At 38.6% G+C, this 26,350-nt stretch overlaps 1 pseudogene; it reads right to left on the reverse strand.

Moving 5' to 3' along the window:
• Positions 1–1,563: 1,563 nt before the first annotated feature.
• Positions 1,564–25,108, reverse strand: LOC143663428 (crk-like protein pseudogene; annotated as a pseudogene).
• Between the last annotated feature and the right edge of the window lie 1,242 nt (positions 25,109–26,350).

Genomic DNA, 26,350 nt, shown 5'->3' on the forward strand with positions numbered 1-26,350 from the left:
GTATGTGTCCCAACTGACCATTCATTTAATCACAGGAACCCTCTGAAGATCCTTTACTGTGGTGGTTACCTTCCGGATGGGACACTGATTCAAAGAGAAATGGAAGAATAGTTGTCTCGATGGTTCTATCACCAGAATACATTCTAAACCTCACATCATCAGATCCTCCTCTCAAAGCCAGGGCCATCTTAAAGTAGAGCTTGGCAAATGACAGTGATTCCTGCAGCTGTGGCCACATTTTGGATCTTCTGTGCTCATTCTGAGCTGAGGCTCAGTTTCACCAGTGTCCAGAGGACAGAGTAGACGGAACAGAATAAAGGTTCCAGAGCTCTGGTCTTGCAGGTGTGGCAGCTGAGGGCTCCGCCTCACATTTGTCTATGCCAGCTTGTATAAGCAGGCCCTTTTAGCTAGCAGGGAAATGCTCTACACCAAATGGGTAAATGATTAACGATAAATTAGTTAATGGTTCTCCCTAGTCACTAAAGCATTGCATGTCAAGGCATTCGCTGGTTGCCAGAGCTTGCATATTCTTGCTTGGTAGCATCATGGCTGCAGAAACTGTGGAACCACCCTTAGCAATACTATACCTTTTTCTGGCAGCAAGATCAGCTGCAGCTGCAGGAGGCAAGGACTAGAGCTCATGGGTTCCATCAACACACTGATTCTATGAACAACTTCAAAGAATTTCAAGTCCCAGGTTCCAAACCTTAAAATGGTGTACTCACTGAAAACCTGGACACCTACTAGTGCCCACCATTCCCCACCTCAACTCCTGTCACTGGTAAACAAGCCTTCCCCAAATCAGACCCCTCCCCCCAAACTTTTTGGGACAACAATCCAAGAGGCTGTATATTTACACCAGCATGCCGAAACTGCTGAATGTTTTTGTTTTGTATGCTATATGGCAAAACAAGGTACTACGGACAAGACAATAAAAGCCCTGCTTCAGGGTCATTCTTTTCATATTCCTTTGGTCCTAGCTTCATTTTAGAAGCTCAGAGGCATGTGCCATTTCTTTCAGATCATAATATCCAATCTACTACTTACAAACCTGTTCAAAACAGTCTTCCAAATCCAAACCCAAACAAAAGAAAAAAGCCAGATGTGGGGGGTTTAGGAGAGAATTCTCTCTTCTTTAAGAGGTCTTTCCTCTGTCCTCCAAAGGGAAACAAGGATGGTAGCTAAGCCACCATGGCTTGATGGAGCAGCAAGGTGCAAAGCCTGGCCATGGTTTCCACGACCTCCACTTACTCTGAAGAACACAAGAAAATCAGTCTCGAGTACAAACAGGGCCATGATGAGGAGGTAGGCCCCGTCCTCATCTCTCCACTTGTGTGCTTCCACCAGTATTTCCAGTTTTTGACCCAGAGCACTCTAAAACTGTCTGCTCTGTGACAATATAAATACCAGAAGCAGCCTGCTTTGTGCATCCAAGTGTTCAGCAGAAGGCTGGTGGTGGCAATGCAGGATAACATGCCTAGGAGAGAGAACGCTTTCCCACTCGAGAGAGACTACTACAGGACACAAAGCAGCAGGAAGCAGGGCGACTGCAATCCCAGGCTTTCATTCGGCTTTGAGGGTCTGTGATTCCACATGTATAAAGGGGAAAAGCCCTTTTCGACCATTCACCTAGCCTTCCCACTGGCCATTTATTTTCATCCTTGTGACTTTCACAATGTCACCAACCTCTAGTGCCACGGCAGTCTTGTCATAGGCACAGGGCACTCTTCTGGATTGCTTTCATGACAGGTCCATTCTGTGTGGATGACGAAGGGTTAACTGCAGTCCCAGGAGTACTAGAAACTGCTGGGAGAGAAGTTGTGGTCTGAGGTTGAGCATAGGCATGAGCAGGTTCTGGGATCCCATAACTAGTGGAATTCCTATGTCCCAGCTTCCGGTGTGGGAAGGGTCTCACAGGCTTATCGAGGTAAGGGACAGGGATCATGTCCACCGGCCACCCTTGTAGCAGGCACTCCACCACTGCTCTTCAAGCTTCTCCACCATCACCAGGATCTCGCCCTTCCTAAAGGGTAGGTTTTCGGCATTATTCCCAGGAAAATCATCGAGTCCACACATATGCCAGATTTCTTCTGCTGGAGGTAGGTTGGTGGGCTTGGATATCCGGGTGCGGGCTCAGTGAGGGTAGTAGAGTCCAGGTAGCGGATGTTGTAGAACTCCAGAGGGACTGGGAGGTGGTCAAACTTGTCTCAGCTCTTGAAACGACGGTTGGGCAGTGAGTTGATATCGTGGGAGACCCGCGAGTTCTCCGACACGGACAGCACGTAGTCACCGGGACAGATGGAGAAGTCGCGCACTAAGAACACGCTGGGGCGCTGGCCCTGCAGCGGGGTCTGCACCTCCTGGGGGAACACCAGCCCCATGTACCAGGCGGGGCTGTGGGAGGAGGCGAACTTGGAGGAGGACCTGGTGTTGGGCACGGAGGCTCCCGGGCGAGTCGGGGCGCCCCTGCCGGCCCGAGGGAAGGCCTCTCCTGCAAGGCCGGCACCTTCCCCGCGGCGCCTTGCGGCAGCATCCTCCTCTCCGGCCCTTCTGCTCCGGGGCCGCCTCGGGTGGAAGGGGTAGCCGGCCTGGGGAATGCGGCCCGGGGCCGGGTCTGGGCGGCCTCAGAGGCCTCAGGCGGTCCGGCGTGCCATGGTGCTTCCGGAAGCTCCCGACTAAGAGGAGCGGCTCTGCGCCTCAACGGCTCTGCCCCACGCAGGCACCTTCCCTCTGTAATAGTTTTTGTTTTGTTTTGTTTTGGTTTGTTTTAGTTTTCAAAGCACTCTTCAAAAAATGGTTGCAGGATACATCCCAGAGTTTATCATGGGCTACCATACGATCCTCTCTGATTTTTCCTTCTAGCTGCTCCAGAATATAGGAGCCTAGAGGGCTTAAATACTTTTTTATCATCACTGTCGACTTTTTTCCTTATTTTTTGGTGAACTATAGCATATATACAAAAAAAAAAGCTATGAATTTCAAAACTCAGCACCACAATTAGTTGGTAGAACGTATTTCCAACTTTGACATGTGTTACAATTTCACAATTGTAGGTTTCTACTTCTAGCGGCTCTAAAATCAATATTGGAGACTAAACGAGATACCAATTTAATGATTTAACTTCATATTCATTTGTTAAGTCCTATCTTCTCTATATAATTCCACCATCACCTTTGATCTTTCTATACCATTCATTGGGGTTGTTTGGGCTATGGCAATTATAAATTTTTGATATTGGAAGGGTCTGTCACTGATATGGGGTAGGGAGATGGAACTATTTGATGTTCTGCAGAGGCTGGGCTAGGTGTCAGTACTTATCTGAACCAGGGACCCATCTGGAGGTTGTAGGTTTCTGGAGAATGACTCTAGTGCCTGGAACCCTTGTGGAATCTTATAATTGCTCTAGGTGTTCTTTAGGATTGGCTGGAATGGTCCTGGTTGGGGGTTCACAGGTTATGATGGGTAGCAAGGTCTACCTGAAACTTGCATAAGAGCAACCCTCCAGAGAAGCTCTTGATTCTATTTGAACCCTCTGTGCCACTGATACTTTATTAATTACACTTCTTTTCCCCCACTTGGTCAGGATGAAATCGTTGAAACCACAGTGCCAGGTCTGGATTCATCCCTTGGAGTCCTCTCCCACGTCGCCAGGGAGACTTTCACCCCTGGATGTAATGTCCCATGTAGGGAGGAGCGCAATGATTTCACTTGCAGAGTTGGACTTAGAGAAACAGAGGCCACATCTGAGAAACTGCAGAAGTCCTCCAGAAGTAACTTTTAGACATGTCTATAGGTAGTCTAAGCTTTTTTGCTACCTACATAAGCTTCACAAGAGTAAACCTCATGATCCAGAGCATGACCTATTGATTTGGGTGTCCCTAAAGTTTGACACAGTATCAGAGGATTCCCTGATGGTAAGGTTTAATAGTTCCATAGTCTTTCTCCCCTCCTCCAGGGGATTTTGCCAATGCTCTTTGATTATCTGGTTAATATACTCTAGGATGTTTCCAGGCATTACAATAATCTATACAGGATTAAAAGACCTCTCTCATTCTGTACTCTTTGTGTTTCAGTTGTTTAAATGAGCTTACAGATAGTTTGAATTACATTATGTACTACAGAAAATTTCAGTTCCAGATCAAATAACCTTTTCTTCCATTGGTCTCAAAGAGTATGTGTGGGTCTAAAATATAGACACTGTCTTCCTTGCCCCTATATTCCGAATTACTTTAACACCAAACTGCTCGCCTTCGTTCTTATATCTAAATATCAGGTTATATATATAAAACAGTCTCTCAGAATCCAGAAATAATAATCACCACTCTGGACTTAATGTGTCTGCTCTAAAAGCTTACAATCCAGGCCCCTGTTTTCTTATAAGTATTTTCTAAAGGTGACCTTACCATTGTTGTTTTTTTGTTTCTGGCTTATTTTGTCTCACCAAATGTCCCACATGTTCATTCACATTGTTGCATGCCTCATGACTTTGTTCCTTTTTGTAGCTGCACAGCCTTTGTTCATAAATATACACCATCATTCACCAACTTACTTCTCCATCAGTGTATCCTTCAGCCACCTGCATTCATCGGGCATCATGTAGAGGGCCCGAAGTCCATAGTCCATCAATATTCTCAATTTTAGATAATTTCAATGTTCCCAAGACACAGAAAACCAATAAATACACCCTCACCAAATAGGAAATCTAAACCTCCTCTTAACTCTTATCCGTCACCTCATTATTTACCTCTACTGTTGCTGTGGTAGTGCTGATGGTTTCCTTTTGAACATAGCTCATAGCATGCAATAGCAGTTTTTCCCTGTATCTGGACTTAAACACTCTTTATACAAGAATCATAGCTTTGAAGTAATTCTTACAAGAACTCATTCATATTTCTAGTGTGAGTCAGTGGGACACACAGGTCTATACAACCCCTTTCAATCTTGTTCATCTTTCATATGGTAATATTATTTCTAGACCCACTAGAAAATCACCTGCGCTCCTACTTATTCCCTTATGTTGGAGTTCAACTTCATTAGCTAATGGTTCACCCATCTCTAGCTTCTATGTATCTCTAAGTCCCTGGTATTCTGTATTATAAGTGTCTGATTATACCTTTATGCAGGTCATAAAAATGGAATCATACAGTATTTGTCCTTTAGTGTCTGGCTAATTTTGCTCAGCATTATGTCCTCAAGGCTCATCCATCTTGTCATGTGCTTCAGGACGTCATTTTGTCTTCCTGCTGCATAATTTTCCATTGTATGTATATACCACATTTTGTTGATCCACTCATCTGTTCATGGGCATTTGGTTTGTTTCCATCTTTTGGCGACTGTGAATAATGTCACTATGAACATCGGTGGGCAAATGTCTGTTTCTGAAATAGCTTTCGGCTCTTCTGGGTATATACCAAGTAGTGCTATTGCTGGGTCATAGGGCAACTGGATATTTAGTTTCCTAAGGAACCGCCAAACAGTCTTCCACAGTGGCTGCACCATTATACATTCCCACCAGCAGTGCATAAGTGTCCTAGTTTTTCCACATCCTCTCCAACATTTGTAGTTTCCTCTTTGTTTGATAGCAGTCATTCTTATAGGTGTGAGGTGGTATCTCATTGTAGTCTTAATCTGCATTTTCCTTATAGCCAGTGAAAATGAGCATCTCTTGCTGTGCTTTTGAGCCATCTGTATTTGCTCTTCAGAAAAATGCCCTTTGATATCTTTAGCCTATTTTATAATTGGATTGTTTGTTCTTTTGCTGTTGAGTTGTATGATTTCTTTGTATATACATGAAATCAAGCCTTTGTCTGATATGCGATTTCCAAATATTTTCTCCCGTTGAGTGACTGCCTCTTCACCTTTTTGACAATGTCTTTTGAGGTGCAGAAGCATTTGATTTTGAGGAGTTCCCATTTATCTATTTATTCGTTTGTTGCTTGTGCGTTGGGTATAAAATTTAGGAACCTACCTCATTTTAAGAGGTCTTGGAAGATGTTTCCCTACATTTTCTTCTAGAAGCTTTATGGTGCTACTTCTTATATTTAGCTGTTTGATCCGCTTTGAGTTAATTTTCATGTAGGGTGTAAGAGAGGGGTCCTCTTTCATTCTCTTGGCTATTGATATCCAGTTATCCCATGCCCAATTATTGAAAAAGGCTATTTTGTCCAAGTTCAGAGGATTTGGGGGCCTTGTCAAAAATCAGTTGACCACAGATTTGGTGGTCAATTTCTGAACTCTTGATGTGGTTGCATTGGTCAACGCTTCTGTCTTTGTGCAGTATCATGTTTGGACCACTGTGGCTTAATTATAGGTTTTAAAGTCAGGGAGTGTTCATCCTCCCACTTCGTTCTTCTCTTTTTGGATGCTTTTAGTTATTCGGGGACTCTTTCCCTTCCAGATAAATTTGGTAGTTAACTCTTTCAAATCTTCAAAAGTAGGTTGTTGGAATTTTGATTGGTACTGTGTTGAATCTGTAGATCAATTTGGGGAGAACTGACATTGTAACTATATTCTAAGTATTTGATTCTTTTAGTTGCTATTTTGAATGGAATTTTTTCCTTAATTGACTCCTCAGGTAGCTCATTGCTATGTATAGGAATGTTACAGATTTTTGCACATTAACCTTATATCCCACCACCTGCTGAATTTGTTGATTAGCTCAAGTAACTTTGCTGTAGATTTCTCAGGATCTTCCAAGTATAGTATCATATCATCTGTAAATAATGAGAGTTTTGCTTCTTCCTTTCCAATCTGGATTCCTTTTATTTCTCTGTTTTGCCTGATTGTTTTAGCTAGAAATTCTAGCACAATGTTGAATAATCGTGGTGACAGTGGGCATCCTTGTCTTGTAGCTGACCTTAAATGGAAGGCTTTCAGTCTCTCTCCATTGAGTATGATGCTGGCTATCGTTTTTTCATATATTCCCATTATCATATTGAAGTAATTACCTTTGATTCCTATTTTTTGGAGTGTTTTTATCCGAAAAGGATGCTGAATTTTGTCGAATGCTTTTTCAGCATCAATCAAGATGATCATGTGATTTTTCCCCTTTGATTTGTTAATATGCTGTATTATCTTAGTTGATTTTCTTGTGTTGAACCTCCTTACATTCCTGGTATAAACTCCACTTGGTCATGCTGTATAATATTTTTAATGTGTTGTTAGATTTAATTTGCTAATATTTCATTGAGAATTTTTGCATCTATGCTCATTTGGGAGATTGGCCTGTAATTTTCCTTTCTTATAGCATCTTTGCCCAGTTTCGGTATTAAAATGATATTAGTTTCATAAAATGAGTTACAGAGAGTGCCTTTTTCCTCAATTTTTTGGAAAAGTTTGAGCAGAATTGGTGTTAGTTCTTTCTGGAATGTTTGATAAAATTCCGCTGTGAAGCCATCTGGTCCTGGGCTTTTCTTTGTAGGAAGATTTTTGATGACCGATTGAATGTATTTACTTGTGATTGGTTTGTTGAGATCTTCTATTTCTTCCTGAGTCAGAGTAGCTTGTTTGTGTGTCTCCAGATATTTGTCCATTTCATCTGAGTTTTCTAGTTTGTGGGTAGATAGCTGTTCATAGTATCCTCTTATGATTTCTTTTATTTCTTCAGGCTCTGTGGTAACACACCCTTTCTCATATCTGATTTTGTTTCTTTATATCCTCTGTCTTTTTTTCTTTGGCATTCTTGCTAGTGGCCCATCACCCATCATTTTTATTAATTTTCTCAATAACAACCATCTTTTGGTTTTGTTGATTCTTTCTATTGTTCTTTTGTTCCCCTATTCATTTATCTCTACTTTAATCTTAGTTATTTCTTTTCTCCTATTTACTTTGGGGTTAGTTTGCTGTTCTTTCTCAAGTTCCTCCAGGTTGCTGTTAAGTCCTCAATTTTTGCTTTTTCTTGTTTTTTAATATAGGCACTTAAGGAAATTAATTTCCCCTCTGCACAGCCTTTGCCGCATCCAATAAGTTCTGATAAGTTGTATTCTCATTTTCATTCCTCTCCAGATAGATACTGATTTCTCTAAAAATTTCTCCTTTAACTCACTGGTTGTTTAAAAGTATGTTATTTAATCTCCATATATTAGTGGATGTTCTCATTCTTTGGTGGTTATTGAGATCCAGCTTCTTCCCATTGTGATCAGAGAAAGTGCTTTGAATAATTTCAGTGTTTTTAAATTTATAAAGACCTGTTTTTTGCCCCAGCATATGATATATCCTGGAGAATGTTCCATGAGCACTAGAGAAGAATGTATAACCTTGTGCTTGGGGGTGCAATGACCTATATATGTGTTAGGTCTAATTAATTTATCAAGTTATTTAACTTATCTGTTTCCTTGTTGATCTTCTGTCTGGTTGTTCTCTCTATAGAGGAGAGTGGTGTATTGAAGTCTACTATTATGTTGAAGCACCTGTCACTCCCTTCAGTTTTGCCAATGTCTGTGTCATGTATAGTGGGGCTCCTTGATTGGGAACATAAGCATTTATGATTGTTATATCTTCTTGGTGAATTGACACTTTAGTTAGTATATAGTGTCCTTCTTTGTCTCTTATGATGTCTTTACATTTAAACTCTATTTTGCCTGATATTAGTTTAGCTACTCCTGCTTTCTTTTGTTTACAACTTCATGGAAAATCTTTTTCCATCCTTTCACTTTCAATCTATTGGTAAACTTGTGTCTAAAATGAGTCTCTTGTAAGCAGCATATAGCTGGATTATATTTCTTAATCCATTCTTCCAATCTGTATCTTTTAATTGGTAAGTTTAGTCCATTAACATTCAAAGTTATTACTGGAAAGATATTTCTTTAATCCACCATTTTATCTTTTTTATTTTTTTGTCAGATCTATATATTCTTTTCCCTCTTTCTCTTTGTATTATTTAAAATACCCTCAATGGTACTCTTAAATTCTGTGCCCTCCTCTAGACCTCCTACTCCTGTCTTTTTTTTTCAGCTGGCAGAACTCCTTTTAGTACTTCTTATAGGGCCAGTCTCTTGTTGACAAATTCTTTCAGGACTGGTTTGTCTGTGAAAACTTTAATCTCTCCCTCAGTTCTGAAGGACAGTTTGGCTGGGTACAGAATTCTTGACTGGAAGTCTTTCTCTTTCCGGATCTTGAATATATCATATCACTGCCTTCTCACCTCCAGGGTGCTACTTGAATAGTCTGAACTCAGTCTTATTTGATTTCACTTGTATGTAGTAGATTGGTTTTCTCTTGCTGCTTTCAGGATTTTCTGCTTTTCTTCAGTATTTGACAGACTGATTAGTATGTGCCTTGGGGAAGGCCTCTTTGGATTTATTCTATTTCGTGTTCTTTGTGTTTCTTTGACCTGAATATTTATGTCCTTTATGAAGGTTGAGAAGTTTTCCCCCCATTATATCCTTAACTACTCTTCATAGCCCTTTACTCCTCTCTTGTCCTTCTGGGACACCAGTGATTCTTGTATTTGCATGCTTTGTTTTTGTCTATCATTTCCCTGAGTTTTCATTGAATTTTTTCCATCTTTTTTGCCATTTGCTGTTTTGAGTCTTTGTAGTCAATTATCCTGTCCTCTATATCACTTATTCTTTCTTCTGTCTCTTTAAATCTGGTGTTGTGTGCCTCTTGTATGTTTTTATTTGGTCAACGGAGTCTTTAATCTCTGTGATTTCTACTATTTTTCTATTTATTCTTTCAAATTCCTCTTTGTGCTCTTCTACTGTCTTCTTGACCTCTTTTATGTCGTTTGCTATCCCACTTATTTTATTAAGAAGAGTTGTATGAACATGTTTGATTAGTTGTTCCAATGTCTGTGTCTCTTCAGGTATTTTTATTTGGCCATTAGGCAGGGCTATATCTGTCTGCATTGTGATATGCTTAGTGATCTTCTTCTGTCTTCATTGCATGTAGATATCTTGATTGATTTACTTTGGGAGTTGATTTCTTTCACTAGTCTAAAGCTTTGTGTTTGCAGACTGGTTGTACAGCAGGGAGCAGGGCTCGGGGTGGAGCAGTCAGTATGGTGATTTGTTTCAGGGCATGTATAGGCACAGGTTGGGGATGTTATGCTTGTGAACATGGGTGCCCAGCGGCCAGAGAGGATGTAGCTGTGCGGGTGCACTGGGTTGGGGAATGTAATCCTGGTGTGCGCTGGTCTAAGGCATGGGGCCCTTTGTGTGCATGCGTACAGCTGTGGCAGCAGGTCGGCAGTTTCTCAGAGCTGGGAAGTGAGGCTGGGGGCTGTGTGCATATGTGGTTCTAGGACTGCTATAACGTGCAGTTCCCAGAGCTGAATGATGTGTTTGGAGTCCATGCTCATGCATGCATGGGCCTGGGAGTGCTGTAAATGGAAGTGCTTAGCTCAGGGAGGGTGGAGTGGGGTTTAGCCCAGGTATGGAGGTTAGTGCCCACAATCTTTATGTGCTGGTACTAGCCTGCAGGGAACAGAGAGGGGAAGGTAGTGCTTGGGAGGGGTGTAGGTGAGTTGGGTTGGGCTGCACTTGGGGTGGGGGTGGGGGGCAGGTATGTGCACTGGGGGCTGGTGGGGTAGGGGCGCTTGGAGCACGGGGAATGGAAGCAGGTGAGGGGATTCAGGTGCGTGGGCTGTGGGGTGAGTTGCCGGTCACGGGGCTGCATGGGTGAGGGCAGTGCACCCAAGGAATGCAGCCTCACTTACTTCCTAGTCTCGTGTACCCCTCTGTGCACTCCCGCGGGCTCTGCCACTCCATGCCTCATGCCAGGCTAGGCTCCAGCTTTCTACCTCTCTGTTCCTCAGCCTCTGCGACCAGAGCTGCCACATGTGTGCAGAAGGCTCTCCCAGGTCAGCTGCACTCCCAAATTGTTGCCTCAGTTGCACTTCTGTCCCTTCTCTAACCTTTCCATGGAGCGGGGCTAATCTCAAACTGCTTTAGTCGGTCATCTTCCTGGAAGTCTCGATAATAGTTATTTAAAACTGAAATTTGATGAGCAAAATGTATCAATGCTTACTTTTCATGTTAAGTGAGTTACCTTTACCTAACTCAATGGGCATAAGATTGAAAATTTTATAAACTAAAATTTGGATATATTAAATAAGTATTTTCCTGCTGATTTATAATTTGAGATGATTTCTTTTTACTTCTACTTAATATCCAGATCTCATTAGTAAATGTAAACGTTTTTTCCCTTCATGAAGGATATTAAAACAATTTGGAGATTGCAGAAATGTCCATATAAGAAAATAATTGCCTGAATCCTATCAGGAGGAAGTAACAGTGTCCTTCCTAGCAGACTTTTGCCTTCCAACTTTCATCTACAAATAAATTTTCTCTTTTTTTGCAAGATTTAGATTATGCTATATGTTCAATTTTGTTCTCCTTTTTTTCCCCTTAAATTACATTGTGGATATTTTCTTATATCTTTAAGTCAATATTTAAAAAGCAGTTAAATCCATAATTTCTTAATTTTATAAAGTTCATGAAGTGCTGAAAAATGAGAAGGAAAACATCTCCTGTACTCTTACCACCGAAAGGTAACCCACTCACAGATTAGTATTTCCTTCCAAGCTGTGAAATTTTTTGCTCCCCACCTTCAAACAAACAGAATTCAGTGTCTGTAACTCTTTATTTAATTTCTTTTGTGTGAACATTCATTTAATAAAACGAGTTTCTCCAAAGAAGCTTATTATGTATTTAATATGATTAATACATTTATATTTTCACGTTTTATAAAGCTTTTGCATTTGTAAAAATCTCCTAGTCTAAGAATATTATATTTCTAACTTTTTCCCCACAAAATATATTGTGTCTGCTTGCCTGTTGGATGAAGCACTACCTTACAGTTTTTTATGGCTTCCTTTTATGAAAAATATGTATGATTTATTCATGGGATAGGTCTGAGTGATTCTTGAATTTGACATTCCACTTTGTAATTTACCCTAAACGTCTATTTTCTAGCCCTTTCACAAGACTTGCTCACCTTTTATTCTTTTATCTCCAGGTGAAGCACTTCACTTTCTCTTCTGGGTTATGTTTGTTTTAGGAACTGTTTATTATTTCTTAAAAGTTGCCCAGTAGAAGTTGACTAGCAGATAGCAAAGTTTTAATATGCAGAAGTTGTAGTAAGCACACTTACTCTATAAATTACTTTCTCCCTCACCCTACCCTTATCCTGTAAGATTAAAATTTACACTTCAGCAAAATTACAGTTTACTACAAATTAAGGACCTTAAGATTACCCTCCAATAGCTGAAACCTTAAATGTAGAATCCTTAAATGCCAGTTTGTGTTGGGCTCTTTAGGAAGAGTGTATGTGGATATATAACAAATGTGAAACCTGAAGACAGATGTGCCTCTTGTTTCTCTGGGTGGCCTTGAATTTATTTTGACTTCTGTGAACCTCGATTTTCTCATTTATGAAACTGTAGTTGTAGAGCCTTTCCAGGGCACAGACTTGCTGTAAGGAGCCCAAAATATAAAATCTGTGAAAGGACTTTGTAACTTATAAATATACATATGTTAATAGTCATTCAAGCTGCTCCAGGAGAGAAAAGTAAAAGGCAAAGGCAGCTCTTGGTTATAGCAGGTTGAGGTCAGTTTTCCTTTCAGAACAAATAGAAATTGGATATGTGAACCTTCCTGTAAGAAAAGCAGAATTTAACTTTGTCTTGATTTTCACATCTTCCTTAGCAAAATGTACAAAATTTCCTGAATGACCATCTTCCTTCCTCTTAGGGTGAGAGAGAGTAGAATTCTTTTTGTACTGTTTTAATTCTGAACAAGTCATTTTTATGGTGCTTAGAAATATGACATTAGGCTCCTAAAAAAAAAAGAAAGAAAAAAAAAAGGGAGGGAGAAATAGTATGTCTGCTCACACCACCTGCTATTTTTAGATTGGCTAGGAAACCCTGTTGGACTGCCTTCGCTCATCTCGTTTGGCAACTCTTGAGCCTGCATCATTCAGAAGGTATAGAAGCTTAGAAGGTGGAAAACGGAATTTCTTTGATTTCCAGATGTCACTGCTGAAAAAATATATCATCCCAGACCATTTGAAGAATATTAACTGTAAGTAAATCAGTGTTTCCATTTACATCTAAGAGCACAGGCAAAACAAAAAAACATGACATGTTTCCACTTTTTTGCCTTAATAGGTGATGAGGAAGGGATGGGACCTTCTGTCCTGATTTGATTTTCATCCATTATCAACAGAAGTATTAATTTAGAAAAGTATGCAAATAGTGCATCTACATACACAAATACATACATGCTTAGACATTTTTATAACCTTTTAGAATAAAATCTTTTAAAAGAAGGGGAAACTATGAATGTCAAGGAAAGAAGAATGCACAGAAGCAATCCTGGAAATGACAGATTTTAAGCTGAATGTATTAAATTAAATGAATTTCAAAGCAAAAAGGAAATAGAAAAATCTAATCCAATTTTCCATTTACCTGAATAAGGGGACATACTATTATAAAATACCTGTGAATCTTTTTTTGTAAGAGATCCCACTGACCAAATGAGTGACGATTTGAATATCAAAGAGAAAAATTACAACAGTGGTTTGAAATGCATCTCATTTATAAAGATCTGTGAATTCATAATGATATTTTTAAAATGATACTTTTTAAAACATTGGGTAAAGTTTGAACATGGTTTACTATCAGATGTTAGGAAATAATTATTTTTATCCTATTAAGTATAAAAATACCATTGTAGTTAATTTTTTAAAATGTCCTTATCTATTTAGAGAAACATATTCAAATATTCATGACTGATTAAATACTGGTTATAGCTGAAGGTTGCTAGGTGCCAACTCATTTGGAAAATATTTTTTAATTGTAATCAACAAACAAACATACGAACATTCTTGACATGGTTACTGTCAATGGCTCACAATATTATCACATAGTTGTGCATTCATTTCCATGATCATTTTTTTGAGCATTGGCATCTCTCCAGCAAGAGAAATAAGAAATAAAAAACTCATACATGCCATACCCCTTACCCCTCATTTTGAAATGAGCATGCATTTGGGCATTTTACAGACAATAAAATTCAACTTATTTTATCTGTAGTTTCTATAAAGTGTTCTGAAAAGTTTTTATTGTTGGGTATAATAATTAACCAAAAGCTCTATTAAAAGTTATGTTATCTGTTCCATGTATTTTTTCTTTCGTCTATTTTATTTTACTAGCCTCCTACACCAATATTACTTTAACCATTGTTAAGTTATTAAATTCAATTTAATAAAATTGAAGAATTTTATTAAATGAATTAATACATGTTAAGTTCCCAATAAATGTTATCTATTATTATAATTGGTTGTATCTGATATTTTTAATATGTACACAATAGTGTGATAAAATTGTACTAGAAAATCCATTTAAAGCCAGATCTATTTTAAGCCATATTAGTTATTTTACATAACTGCACATGTAGGATGAGATTCACTTTCTTGCAGTTTTTCTTCCTTCTCCGAAGGTGTTTGAGAAAAATTTACATTGTGGCCTTAGTCTTTTTTTTTTTTATCATCATATTTTATGTATTTGCCTTTTAGCTCCATTAGGATGTAAAAAGTGCTATTATAAATAAAAATACAATAGTATTGGTATTTACATTTATCCATGTCATTCTCTACAGGAAATCTTTATTTCTTCACATGATTTCAGTCAGTTGTCTAGTGTCTTTCCCTTCCAACTTGCAGAACTCCCTTTAGCATTCCTTGTAGGGCCATCCAGTGGTGATAAAATCCATCAGTTTTTCTTTATCTAGGAATGTCTTAATCACTTCCTCATTTTTGAAAGACAGATATGCCATGTATAGAATTCTTGGCTGGCACTATTTTGCTTTTAGAATTTTTTTTTTTTTTTTGTGGCCTTAGTCTTTTGTATAACATTAATGTAAGATAATTTTGCCAACTAAAAAAAAGCTGTGAAAATACCGCTCTTTTAAAATTTGACTGTGATTATGAAATCAGTGATATACAAAAGGAGAATCCTTATAAAATGACTTAAATTCAAAGAAAATATTTTAGAGGTCTATCTTGCTTCCAGAGTAAGTTTAGGGAGCATTTATAAAGCACTTTATTGTTTGCAAAAGACATTTACCTACTTTATTATTTAATCCTTATGAAAACCTTGTGAGGTAAATAGTAGTATGCCCTTTTACAGATGAGAAAACTGAGGCTTAGAGAATTCACAGTTTCTGTATGACAAAGCCAGGATTTCACAAGAGACTGAATCACTAGAAGGGATTCTACAGAAAGGATGCCTACTCAGGGAGGGGAATTGTAAAAGATTCCAAAAGCTGTTTCAAATCCACATCTCTGTGATTTCTATAGTTTCAAATGGGAGGCAGCACGGTGAAGTGGGAAAACCTGGCTTTGTTACATTGAGCAAGTAACTTAAATTCTTAACCTCAATTATTCATGTGTAAAACAGGCCCAATTTTTAATCTCTTATGAAGTTATTGATTGATGAAATGAGATAATGTGGAAAAGCGCAAGGCATTTAACTGCTTAATGATAGAGCTATTGTGGATAACTGTTATTTAAAGTACAGTAATCATTCCGATATACCACAGTTGCTGCATAGCCAGTTAAAGCCATGCCTTTGAAGGAGCATTTAGTGATACTAATTAACAACTGTTTTTGTTGATTTAGAAAAATGAATGGAGAATGTGTTAAAGATGTTAATAGTAGAGGAAGGAATTGGATAAAATGGAACTGTTTCAGTTTGCTAAAACTTCTGGAATGCAATATACCAGAAATGGGTTGGCTTTTTTTTTTAAATTTTTTATTAATTAAAAAAATTAACTAACACAACATTTAGAAATCATTCCATTCTACATATAGAATCAGTAATTCCTAATATCATCACATAGATGCATATTCATCATTTCTTAGTACATTTGCATTGATTTAGAAAAAGAAATAGAAAGCAGAAAAAGAAATAAAATGATAATAGAGAGAAAAAAATAAAAAATATATAAAAAATAAAAAAAATTAAAAAAAACTATACCTCAGATGCAGCTTCATTCAGTGTTTTAACATAATTATATTACAATTAGGTAGTATTGTGCTGTCCAGAAATGGGTTGGATTTAACAATGGGTATTTATCAGATAAATTTACAGTTCTCAGGCCATGAAAATGTCCAAATTAAGGCATCAACAAGAGGATACCTTCATTGATAAAAGGCCCATGGCATCCAGGGTTCCTCTGTCACATGGGAAGGCACATGGCAATTTCTGCTGGTCCTTCTCTCCTGGACTCTGGTTTCAAAATGACTCTCTCAGCTCCTGTGGTCCTTCTGACTTCTCCCGGGGCATTTTCTTTCTCTCTTGGCCTTTCCTGGGCATTTTCTTTCTAACCTCCCTCTCTCCATTAGCTCTCCTTACGGACTCCAGTAAAGGATTAAGACCCAGCTGGAATGGGTCTTCACATCTTCGTAGAAACAGCTTAACCAAAATGCCCAAGCACAATAGGTCTGTCCCCACAAGGACAGATTAAAAGAACACGGTATTTTCTGGGGTACATAACGAATTCAAACCAGCACAGGAACCCATGTAAATAATTTGAAATAGAAAAGAAAATCACAATTAAAAGCAATAGTGATGAAAGGAAGAACATGGCTGGGGTAAGAAACAGCCTAAGTAATCTAGCTCACTGGTAGGAAGGAGAGAGAGAGCCACTTGGCTAAATCCTGGACACTTATTTTCAGGACCAACTATGGATGGGAGAAGCTTCTGCAACCTTTAGGATGCTGGGAAATGGAAACTTTCAGTAGTGGAGTGGAATGGTTCACATTCCACATGAACTTTACAGTCTGGTAGACACTTGCTGGCTGGCTGAACTCGGGCAAGTTGTTTAACATCCCTCTGTCTCTTCTGTAAAATGTGGACAATAATTCCTATCTTATGAGTTGTACTGAAGATTAAATGAGATATATATATGTATAAAGTGATTTTTGTTTGCTTATTGCCTCCTCCCCTGCCAAGAAAATTATAAGATGTGTATGGGTGGTAATTACTTTTGTTCCTGTACCTGGTATATACGACAGCAGGTCTTCAAATACTTACTGAATGGGTGAATAAAAGAATTTATCTTGGTGTCTCTGTGTGTGTGTGTGTGTGTGTGTGTGTGTGTATAGGTCCATACGCCTCACTGTTTCCAAATGGGAGGCAGTGTGGTGTAGTATAGTGGGGAGACCTGGCTGTGTTACATTGAGCAAGTAATTGAAACTCTCAACCTCAGTTTTTCATGTGTAAAAATATTTATATGAGAAAAATACTACCAAGTTGCAGTGGTACTTATAAGATTTTTATCATGGTCTGCCCTTATCTGAACTTCTATTATATTTATAGTCCAACCAATCAGTGTAACATTTAATCACATATTTCATTGTTTTTTTTGTCTTTTGATTTGTTTTTAATCACATGATATTTTATGTCTTTATTTATTTTATGTTTTATCTTCCTAATCTTACTGCTAAGTTCATAGAGAGTAGAGAGTGGTGCTTATTCATTATTATCTAGTCTAAGGCTATGCCTGTGGTATCACTACATTGGGATAAGAATATATCTATATACATATTTTCAAGGTATTGGGTCACATGACCAAGAATTTATATATTAGAGTTTTCCAGGTTTTTTGTAGTAGGACAAACAAAAACTTAATTTGAAACCTAATAGTGGTAATTGGTCTTGGGGTTTTGGCTGAAGATGAAAATCTATTTTCTTCAGTTGTCTGACATCTGTTAACTCTATGGCATTGTCAGATGAGCGGCTGAAAGACATGATGTTAATGGACAAGAAAAAGACAAAGATATACATGAGAGCATTGATTATGTTCTAATTCTGATCAAAGATTATGTGTTAGTGGATATTTTGAGGTATTCCACAAACATGATATCTTGCTTCTGGGCCTTTGTACATGTCTTTGTCTAGAAAATCTCCCTTATTTCTTTCCTTTTGTTTGTTACTTCCTATTCATCTTTCAGTTTTCAGCTTGATGTCACTTTCTCTAGGAAGCCTCCATTGTACTAACCTAATCCAGATGAAGAGTCCCTCTGGGTTCCCATAGCACCCTATACCTTGCTAATTACAACAAATATAAAGTTATATTGTAATTGCCTTTTGTTTATGTCATCTCACACAAGCAACAAAGAACAGAAGTTGTGTATGTATTACCGTTATGTCCCAGTATAGTAAAATACTTAATACTGAGCAAATATTTATTAAACAAATAGCTTTTAAATTCATCTCATTTTAACTATATGGTTAAATTAGAAAGGGGGAGAATTCTCAAAATTGTAGCTGGTTTTTTCTTTTTTTTGATGTTTGTTAAATGACTTGGCATTTATATGTGTTAATATTTAATCCTTCAGACAACCTAGATGGGGCAATTAAGAAAGTTAGAATTAACTCAGAAAAATTAACTTGCTCAAACTGCTGAGATTTGAACCAGGATCTCTCTGAAGACAAAGCCTTTGCTCTTTCTACTTGGTAATATTGCCTCTTTCATACCTTACATTTATATATGTTGCTTCAGGCTAAAGAAGTTCTTTTCTCCTTCCAGTAGACCCTTTTTTTAAAAAAAAAATACTATTTTATTGAGATATATTCACATACCATATAATTATCCAAAGTATACAATCAGTGGTTCACAGTATCATCATGTAGTTGTGCATTCATCATCACAATGGATTTTTTAACATTTTCATTACTCCATAAATAATAAAAATAAGAACAAAAATAAAAGTTAAAAGACCACCCAAAATATCTCATCCCCATTCCCTCCTATTATTTTATTTGTTGTCTTTATTTTCTTACTCTTCTGTCGATACACTGGATAAAGCAAGTGTCAGTCACATGGTTTTCATAATCATATGGTCACACCATAAAAGCTACATAGTTATACAATCATTTTCAGAATCAAGGCTACTGGGTTACAGTTCAATGGTTTCAGGCATTTCCCTCTAGCTACTCCAAAACACCAAAAACTGAAATGGGATATCTGTATAAGAAAAGCTTCCAGAAAGACCTCTCAACTCTATATGAAATCTCTCAGTCACAGAAACTACTTTGCTTCATTTCTCTTTCCCCTTTTGGTAAAGAAATCTTTCTCGATCTCACAATGCTGGATTCAGGCTTATCCCCAGGAGTCAGGTCTCACATTGCCAGGGAAATTTACACCGCTGGGAGTCACATCCCATGTAGTGGGGAGGGCAGTGAGTTTACCTGCAGAGTTGGCTTAGAGAGAGAGGCCACATCTGAGCAACAAAAGAGGTTCTTTGGGAGTAACTCTTAGGCATAATTGTAAATAGGCTTAGTTTCTCCTTTCCAGGAATGTTTCATAAGGGCAGGTCCCAAGCGCTTGGCCTATTAAATTTATAGTCCCCAATGCTTGTGTGAATATTAAGTTTTCACCAGATAGGGAAGTTTAATATTTCCAAATTTTTCCTCAGTCCCCCAAGGGCACTTTGCTCAGACTTTTTTTTTTGTCTTCTTCCCAGAACTCTGGGATGTGTCAGGGAATCACACTAACCTGTACCAACCAAGATCTCACTAGCTATCCAAGGTTCCATGTAATTATTGTTTTTGAATAAACTGACCATACAAGTTCAATTAGTTTGCTACAGAAATATAAATTTTACACTAAATGAACATTTCTTCATTTGGCATTACCCAAAAGTAGAAGTTTTAAAATACAGTCAATATTTTTCTTTATTTTTTTGTTTCATTTACCTTAGTCCTAAGCAGATCACCTTCATTCATACCTCTAATTGAAGTTTGATCTCTTTTTCAGCTTTTTAAACAGTTGCTGTACAGGATAATGCTGACTTTCATAGCTACAGGGCTCTAGCTCTGTGTCTCTGATATCACACAGACACCTGAAGTTCCAAGGAATGACCAGGTTATACACAAGGAGATCAGCATCTCAGAATTTAGAAATAATAGTAGAAATAAATTCTGCTTTTGGAATTTAGAAAAAAATAGTAGAAATAAATTCTACTCAGGAATAGATGTGACTGCTGTAAGAACTTACAATCTAGGAACCTTTATAATAAGCCTTCCCCTGATACCTATGCTCTTGAATTCATTCTCAGAGTTTGCACAATGAATTAGTTTATATTTGTGATGTATTATAATCTCTGTGTTCCTGACTGACTTCACTTAGCATACTGTCCTCAAGGTTCACTCAACTATTTGCATGCCTCACGACCTCATTCCTTCTTGCTGCCACTCAGCATTCTATTGTTGGCATACACCACAGTCCACCCTTCTGTTTATCAGCGGATGTACCCTTAAGCCACCTCCATCCATTGCAAATCATGAATACTGCTACCATAAACAATAGTGTGCAAATGTCCATTTCTGCCTGCACTTTCAGTTATTCCAAGTATGTACTTAATAATATGGTTACAGGATCATATGGCAACTCTATACTTAGCCTCCTGTGGAGCCAACACACTACCCTCCAGGAGGGCTGCACCATTCTACTTCCCTGCCAACAGAGTATAGGTACATCTCTCTCTCCATATTTTCTCCAGCATTTGTGTCTTTCTAGCTATTTTTAAACAGTTTTGTTCACACACCCTACCATCCATCCTAAGCAAACAATCAATGGCTTCCGGTATAATCATAATTATGTATTCACCACCATAATCTGAGGACATCTCCATTTCTTCTGCAAAGAAGGAAGAAGAGAGGAAAAATGAAGAATAGAAAATAAAATAAAAAGGAGAAACAACACCATCACCAAATCACATACCCCCTTTTACTGACATTTACCTTTGGTATATGCCTTTGTTACAATTAATGGAAGTATATTACAGTGATATGGGTAACTATAGACCCTAATTTGCGTTGATTATATTTTTTCTGTATAACATCCCATTTTCAACACTTTGAATTGTTGACATTCATTTGTTCTTTCTCATGTAAAGACTTTCTTATACTTGTACATTTAATCGCCGTCACTGTCCACTCTAGGTTTTACTAAATTATACAGTCTCAGTCTTTATCTTCTGTCTTTTCTTGTGTCATACATGCCCGTAGCCTTCTCTTTCAACCATACTTATACTCAGCTTTCTTCAGTGTACTTACAATATTATACTACTATCAGATAGTTTTGGGCTATCCATTTCTGGATCTTTACAATCAATCCTATTGAACATTCTCTATTCCTTTGGCATCAAATGTCCACTCTCTATCCTCTTTCTGTAATGTGTGTCCTCAACTTTAACACTAAAAGTTTGTTCATCAATCTAGTTCATATTAGTGTGACCATACAGTATCTGTCCTTTTGTTCCTGGCTAATTTTATTCCGCAGAATATCCTCAAGGTTCGTCTACATTGTTGCGTGTGTCATGACTTTATTCCGATACATCATATTTTATTTTTTCTCCCTTTTTATCTTTACTGATAGTCTTCATCTCTACACTCTCTCCTGTCTTTTCATATCTGCCAGTAGTTCTCCCTTTAGTATTTCTTATAGAGCCAGTCGCTTATTCACAAACTCTCTCAGTGTCTGTTTGTCTGAAAATATTTTAAACTCTCCCTCATTTTTGAATGATAGCTTTGCTAGATATACAATTTTTTTGCTGGTGATTTTTCTCTTTCAGTGTCTTAAATATATCATACCACTTCATTCTCACCTCCATGGTTTCTGCTAAGAAATCCACACGTAATTTTATCAAGCTTCTCCTTCATGTGATGGATTGCTTTTCTTTTGTTGCTTTCAGACTTCTCTCTTTGTCTTTGACATTTGACAATCTGATTAGTAAAATCTATTTAGATCTGTTCTGTTTGGGATATGTGGCACTTTTGGATCTGTAATTTTATGTCTTTCATAAGAATTTGTAAATATCTAATTATTATTTCCTTCTTTATTCTTTCTGCTCTCTTTCCCTTCTCTTCTCCTACTGGAGCACATATAATACATATATTTATGTGCTTCATGTTGTCATTCAATTCCCCGAGACCCTGCTCATATTTTTCCATTCCTTTATCTGTTTTTTTGTGTGTAGGATTTCAGAGGTCCTGTCTTTTGGTTCACTAATCCTTTCTATTATCTCTTCATATCTACTGTTGTAATTCTCCATTGTGTTTTTCATCTCTTCTATTGTGACTTTCATTCCCATAAGTTCTGCCGTTTGTTTTTTCAAGCTTACACGTTCTTCTTTATGGTCATCCAATGTCTTCTTTATATCTTTCATCTTGTAAAAAAGAAATCAGTATTTATGGGATGATTTTTATTACTGAATCATTACATAGATATTCCTTTTTGATTTCCGGTGTATTGGAGTAGACAGAGGGAAATATCTGAAATCTCTAAATTGTACTCATACTGCCTTGATCTCTGATAATGATTGTATAGTCCTTATCTTCTGTCCCTTTGATTGTAAAAACCTTATGACTAACCTTCATTTGGACCCAGTTATCCAGTTTTTCAACCTTAGGTCTAGGTCTTGTAATCTCTGAAGACAGCCTGAATGTTTTATTTATTTATTTATTTATTATTATTTTTTAACATGGGCAGGCACCGGGAATCGAACCCGGGTCCTCTGGCATCGCAGGCCAGCATTCCTGCCTGCTGAGCCACCATGGCCTGCCCCTGAATGTTTTTAATGAAGGGTCTTCGGTCAGCCATGAGCTGACCCACCACAAGTCCAAAGTTATCTTGATAACTAATACTGTATCTAACCACGTGGGCCCATTTTGTTAGACATGTGCAATAGTTTAGACTTGAACTTACAGGTCACCTATACCTCACTCCACCATTTTCTTACATAGGTTCTGTGATTAAGCATGTAATTAATCTGCACATGCTCAATAATTAGATCACCTCTAATTACATCATCCGGAGCTACTGTCCTCGTTATCCTAACCCCCGCCCATCTGTTTCTGTAATAAAACTGTCAGGATTACTGTAGTTCAGGGAGACAGATTTTGGGCTCATAGGCCATCTGCTCTTTTGCTATGTGCCTAGTAATAAACTCTTTCTCTCTTTGGAACCCCGGTGTCTCAGGGATATTGAGTGCATTGGGCACAGCCTTTATCCAATAACAATCTCTTTTGCCATATCTTCCCTCAATTCTTTGATATGATTTTTGAAATTGCTTTAGCGTGCTTATGTGCAAATATTTAATTTGCTGTTTCAACTCCCGTATCTCATTTAAAGTGTTAGTTTGTTCCTTTAACTAGGCCGTGTCTTTGTTTTTCCTCGTAGGACTCATAACTTTTGGCTGGTGTCTAAGCATCTTATTTCCTTGATTAGTTTATTCTGGAGGCTGTTTTCACTCTCTTACCTAGGCTTTTCTTGTTGGTTGGCTTTGTTCTCTCTCTGTTCTTGGGCACTCAGCTCACCTTATTCTAAATCTCTAGCATAGCTTCTGTTTAACTGATCAGGGAGGTTCAGCTCCTGTTTTCTTTTTTTTTTTTGCCAGCACATATGAAACTTTCCTTTGAGGAGGGTCTCCCCAGTTATGATTGACCTCAAGCAGACTTTCATAGACAAGGCATGCCTGGGTCTCAGGGAGTGTCATCAGTATCAACTTTTCCTAAGGATGAGACAGTGGATTGACTCTCCTGTGGAGCCTCTAGCCTCTGTGCGTTTCCTATCTTGCCCAGCAGGTGGCGCTTGTCAGCCTGCAGCTCAGCACCAGCATAAAGTGGTGTATTGCTGTCATGGTCAGGTTCATGTGTCAACTTGGCCAACTGGTGGTACCTGTTTGTCTGGTTGGGCAAGTGCTGGCCTGTCTGTTGAAATGAGGACATTTCACAGAATTAAATCATGATCATGTCAGCTGCATCCACAGCTGATTCCATTTGTAATCAGCCAAAGGGGAGTGTTTTCTGCAATGAATGATGCTTAATCTGATTACTGGAAGCCTGTTAAGGAGGATTCAGAAGAGACATGCTCTCTTCCTGCTTCGGCAGGCAAGCCTCTCTGGTGGAGTTCCTCCAGACCCTCCATCGGAATCATCGGCTTCACACCCTGCCCTGCGGATTTTGGACTCTGTGTTCCTGCGGCCACGTGAGACACTTTTATAAATTTTATATTTGCGACTGCTTCCTGTTGATTCTGTTTCTCTAGAGAACCCTAACTAATACAGTTGCCTTTAATTATTAGCAGACCCTGTCCCTGCCAGGGGTGTGGTTGAGACAGAGGTTGAGGCAAAAGGTAGGCTTAGGGTGCTTCTGATTCCCAGCCCCTGGGGCCTGAAATCTCTGAAGGAGGACTGCAACTTGAGCTCTTAGCCTTAAAACTGTAAATAGAAACTGAACCCCCTTTTCTTGGGGAAGAAATTCTCTTTAGGGCGTTATCTCCTTCAGTTGACTAGTTATTTTTTCTCTCAGACCAATCTTAACTCTGCCCTTGCCTGGGTCAGCACTGACAATTGAAAATGGCTAAGGCTTTCTCTAAGGAACAACTTAGAATACTTTTCAAAAGGAGTGAAAAAGAAAGAGAGAGAGAATATAAAATAAAATTCCTTTTCAGAGCCAGTCCCCAAGGTTTGCCAGTTAAGAGCTGGAGTTGGTAGTCAGCACTAGGTGCCCCTTTTCTTGGGGCACAGCCTTCTCCAGGATCCTGATCTTGGCTGACTCCAAAAGTCTCTTATCTTTGTCAGCCCTGTCTCCACTCTGCTGGGAGAGACCTCAGGGTTACTTTCCTGCTTTCTTGGATGTATCTGTGCTTGGAGCTTATATTCAGCAGTCCAAATTTATTAATTAAAACTGCAATTGGACTGTGGTTGAGCTACCTTCCCTTGCTCCAAGTAGAAAGTGTTTCTTTTTCCCACTAGGAAGGGTCTCCAAAAAAGCCTGCTTTGCCAGTGGGGGAGGGACACCAGCCTTTGCAGTCTGGGATTTTATTTATAGTTCTGTGCTGTGACCTTGGCCTTTTCCTGTGCCAGCCTGGTGTTTGATGTGTATCCAATTGTGGATGTCCCCTAAACAGTTGTCCTATGCAGTTCCTTGCTGTTTACTAGCTGCTTCAGAAGGTAAACTAAATTTCATACCTCCCGACACCACCATCTTGCCTTGCTTCCCCTCTATGTAGCCTTTTGAATCTAGGTATTTCCCCAGTGGCAAAGCCATAATTTCAAAATTAGACTCTGGATCCAGGTGAATTGTCCTTTCCATGATAACACAACTGTCTCATTCTGGAGGGTTCAAAAGGTGTAAGACCTTTACAAAAATGGTGAAATGATAAAACAAAACAAAACAAAAAGACAAGGCATATTTGATTCATAAATATTGGAAATGAATCCAGATAGTATTATAGCAGTGCTGGAACAAATTCTATATTCTCTTCATCATTTTTTTCCAAGAAAAGACAAATTAATAAAGTTAGGAATAATCATTATTAATACTAGCAAGTTATTTCTTCTTTTTGTCTTCTGGTAATTTCTGGCCTCATCTTTCAATGATATGCTGGTTTGAAAGGATGTATGTACCCTAGAAAAGCCACATTTTAATCCAAATCCCATTGTGTAAAGGCAGCTGTTTCTTCTAATCCCTATTCAGTACTGTATGTTTGAGACTATAATTAGATCATCTCCCTGGAGATGTGACTCAATCAAAGTGGTTGTTAAACTGAATTAGGTGGAGGTGTGTCTCCTCCCATTCAGGTGGGTCTTGATTATTTTATGGGAATCCTATTAGAGAGGAAACATTTTGGAGAAAGCAGGAGATTCAGAGAGAGCAGAGAATGCTGCAGCACCATGAAGCAGGGAGTCCACCAGCCAGCAACCTTTGAAGATGAAGAAGGAAAATGCCTCCTGGGTTGCTTCATGAAACAGGAAGCCAGGAGAGAAAGCTAACAGATGACACCGTGTTCACCACATGCCTTTCCAGATGAGCAAGAAACCCTGACCGTGTTTGCAATGTACCTTCTCACTTGAGAGAGAGACCCTGAATTTCATCAGCCTTCTTGAACCAAAGTATCTTTCCTTGGATGCCTTAGATTGGACATTTCTATAGACTTGTTTTAATTGGGACATCTTCTTAGCCTTAAAACTGTAAACTAGAAACTTATTAAATTCCCCTTTTAAAAGCCATTCCGTTTCTGATATATTGTATCTGGCAGCTAGCAGACTAGAACAAATGGTATAATTTCCTGGCCTCATATCACCATGAGTTCAGAATTCGTAGGATCCCTACAGAGGAGCCTATGGTGCTGCTGAGTGAATATGATGCAGTGCCTTCCTACCGTATACCCTCCTTCTTGTAGTAGTTTGTCTTACAGTTACTTTATCTGTCCCCAATCCCTCAGATTGCCACTTCTGACAGAAGAGAGCTGAATGGATTTGCCCCTGAAGTCACTGGCTTTGGCCTCCCTTGGCCTTTGTCTTTACTCTTTACCCTCCCATCAAAAATTGCATC

The sequence above is a fragment of the Tamandua tetradactyla genome, chromosome 19 (assembly GCF_023851605.1).
Source record: "Tamandua tetradactyla isolate mTamTet1 chromosome 19, mTamTet1.pri, whole genome shotgun sequence".
Lineage (NCBI taxonomy): Eukaryota > Metazoa > Chordata > Mammalia > Pilosa > Myrmecophagidae > Tamandua > Tamandua tetradactyla.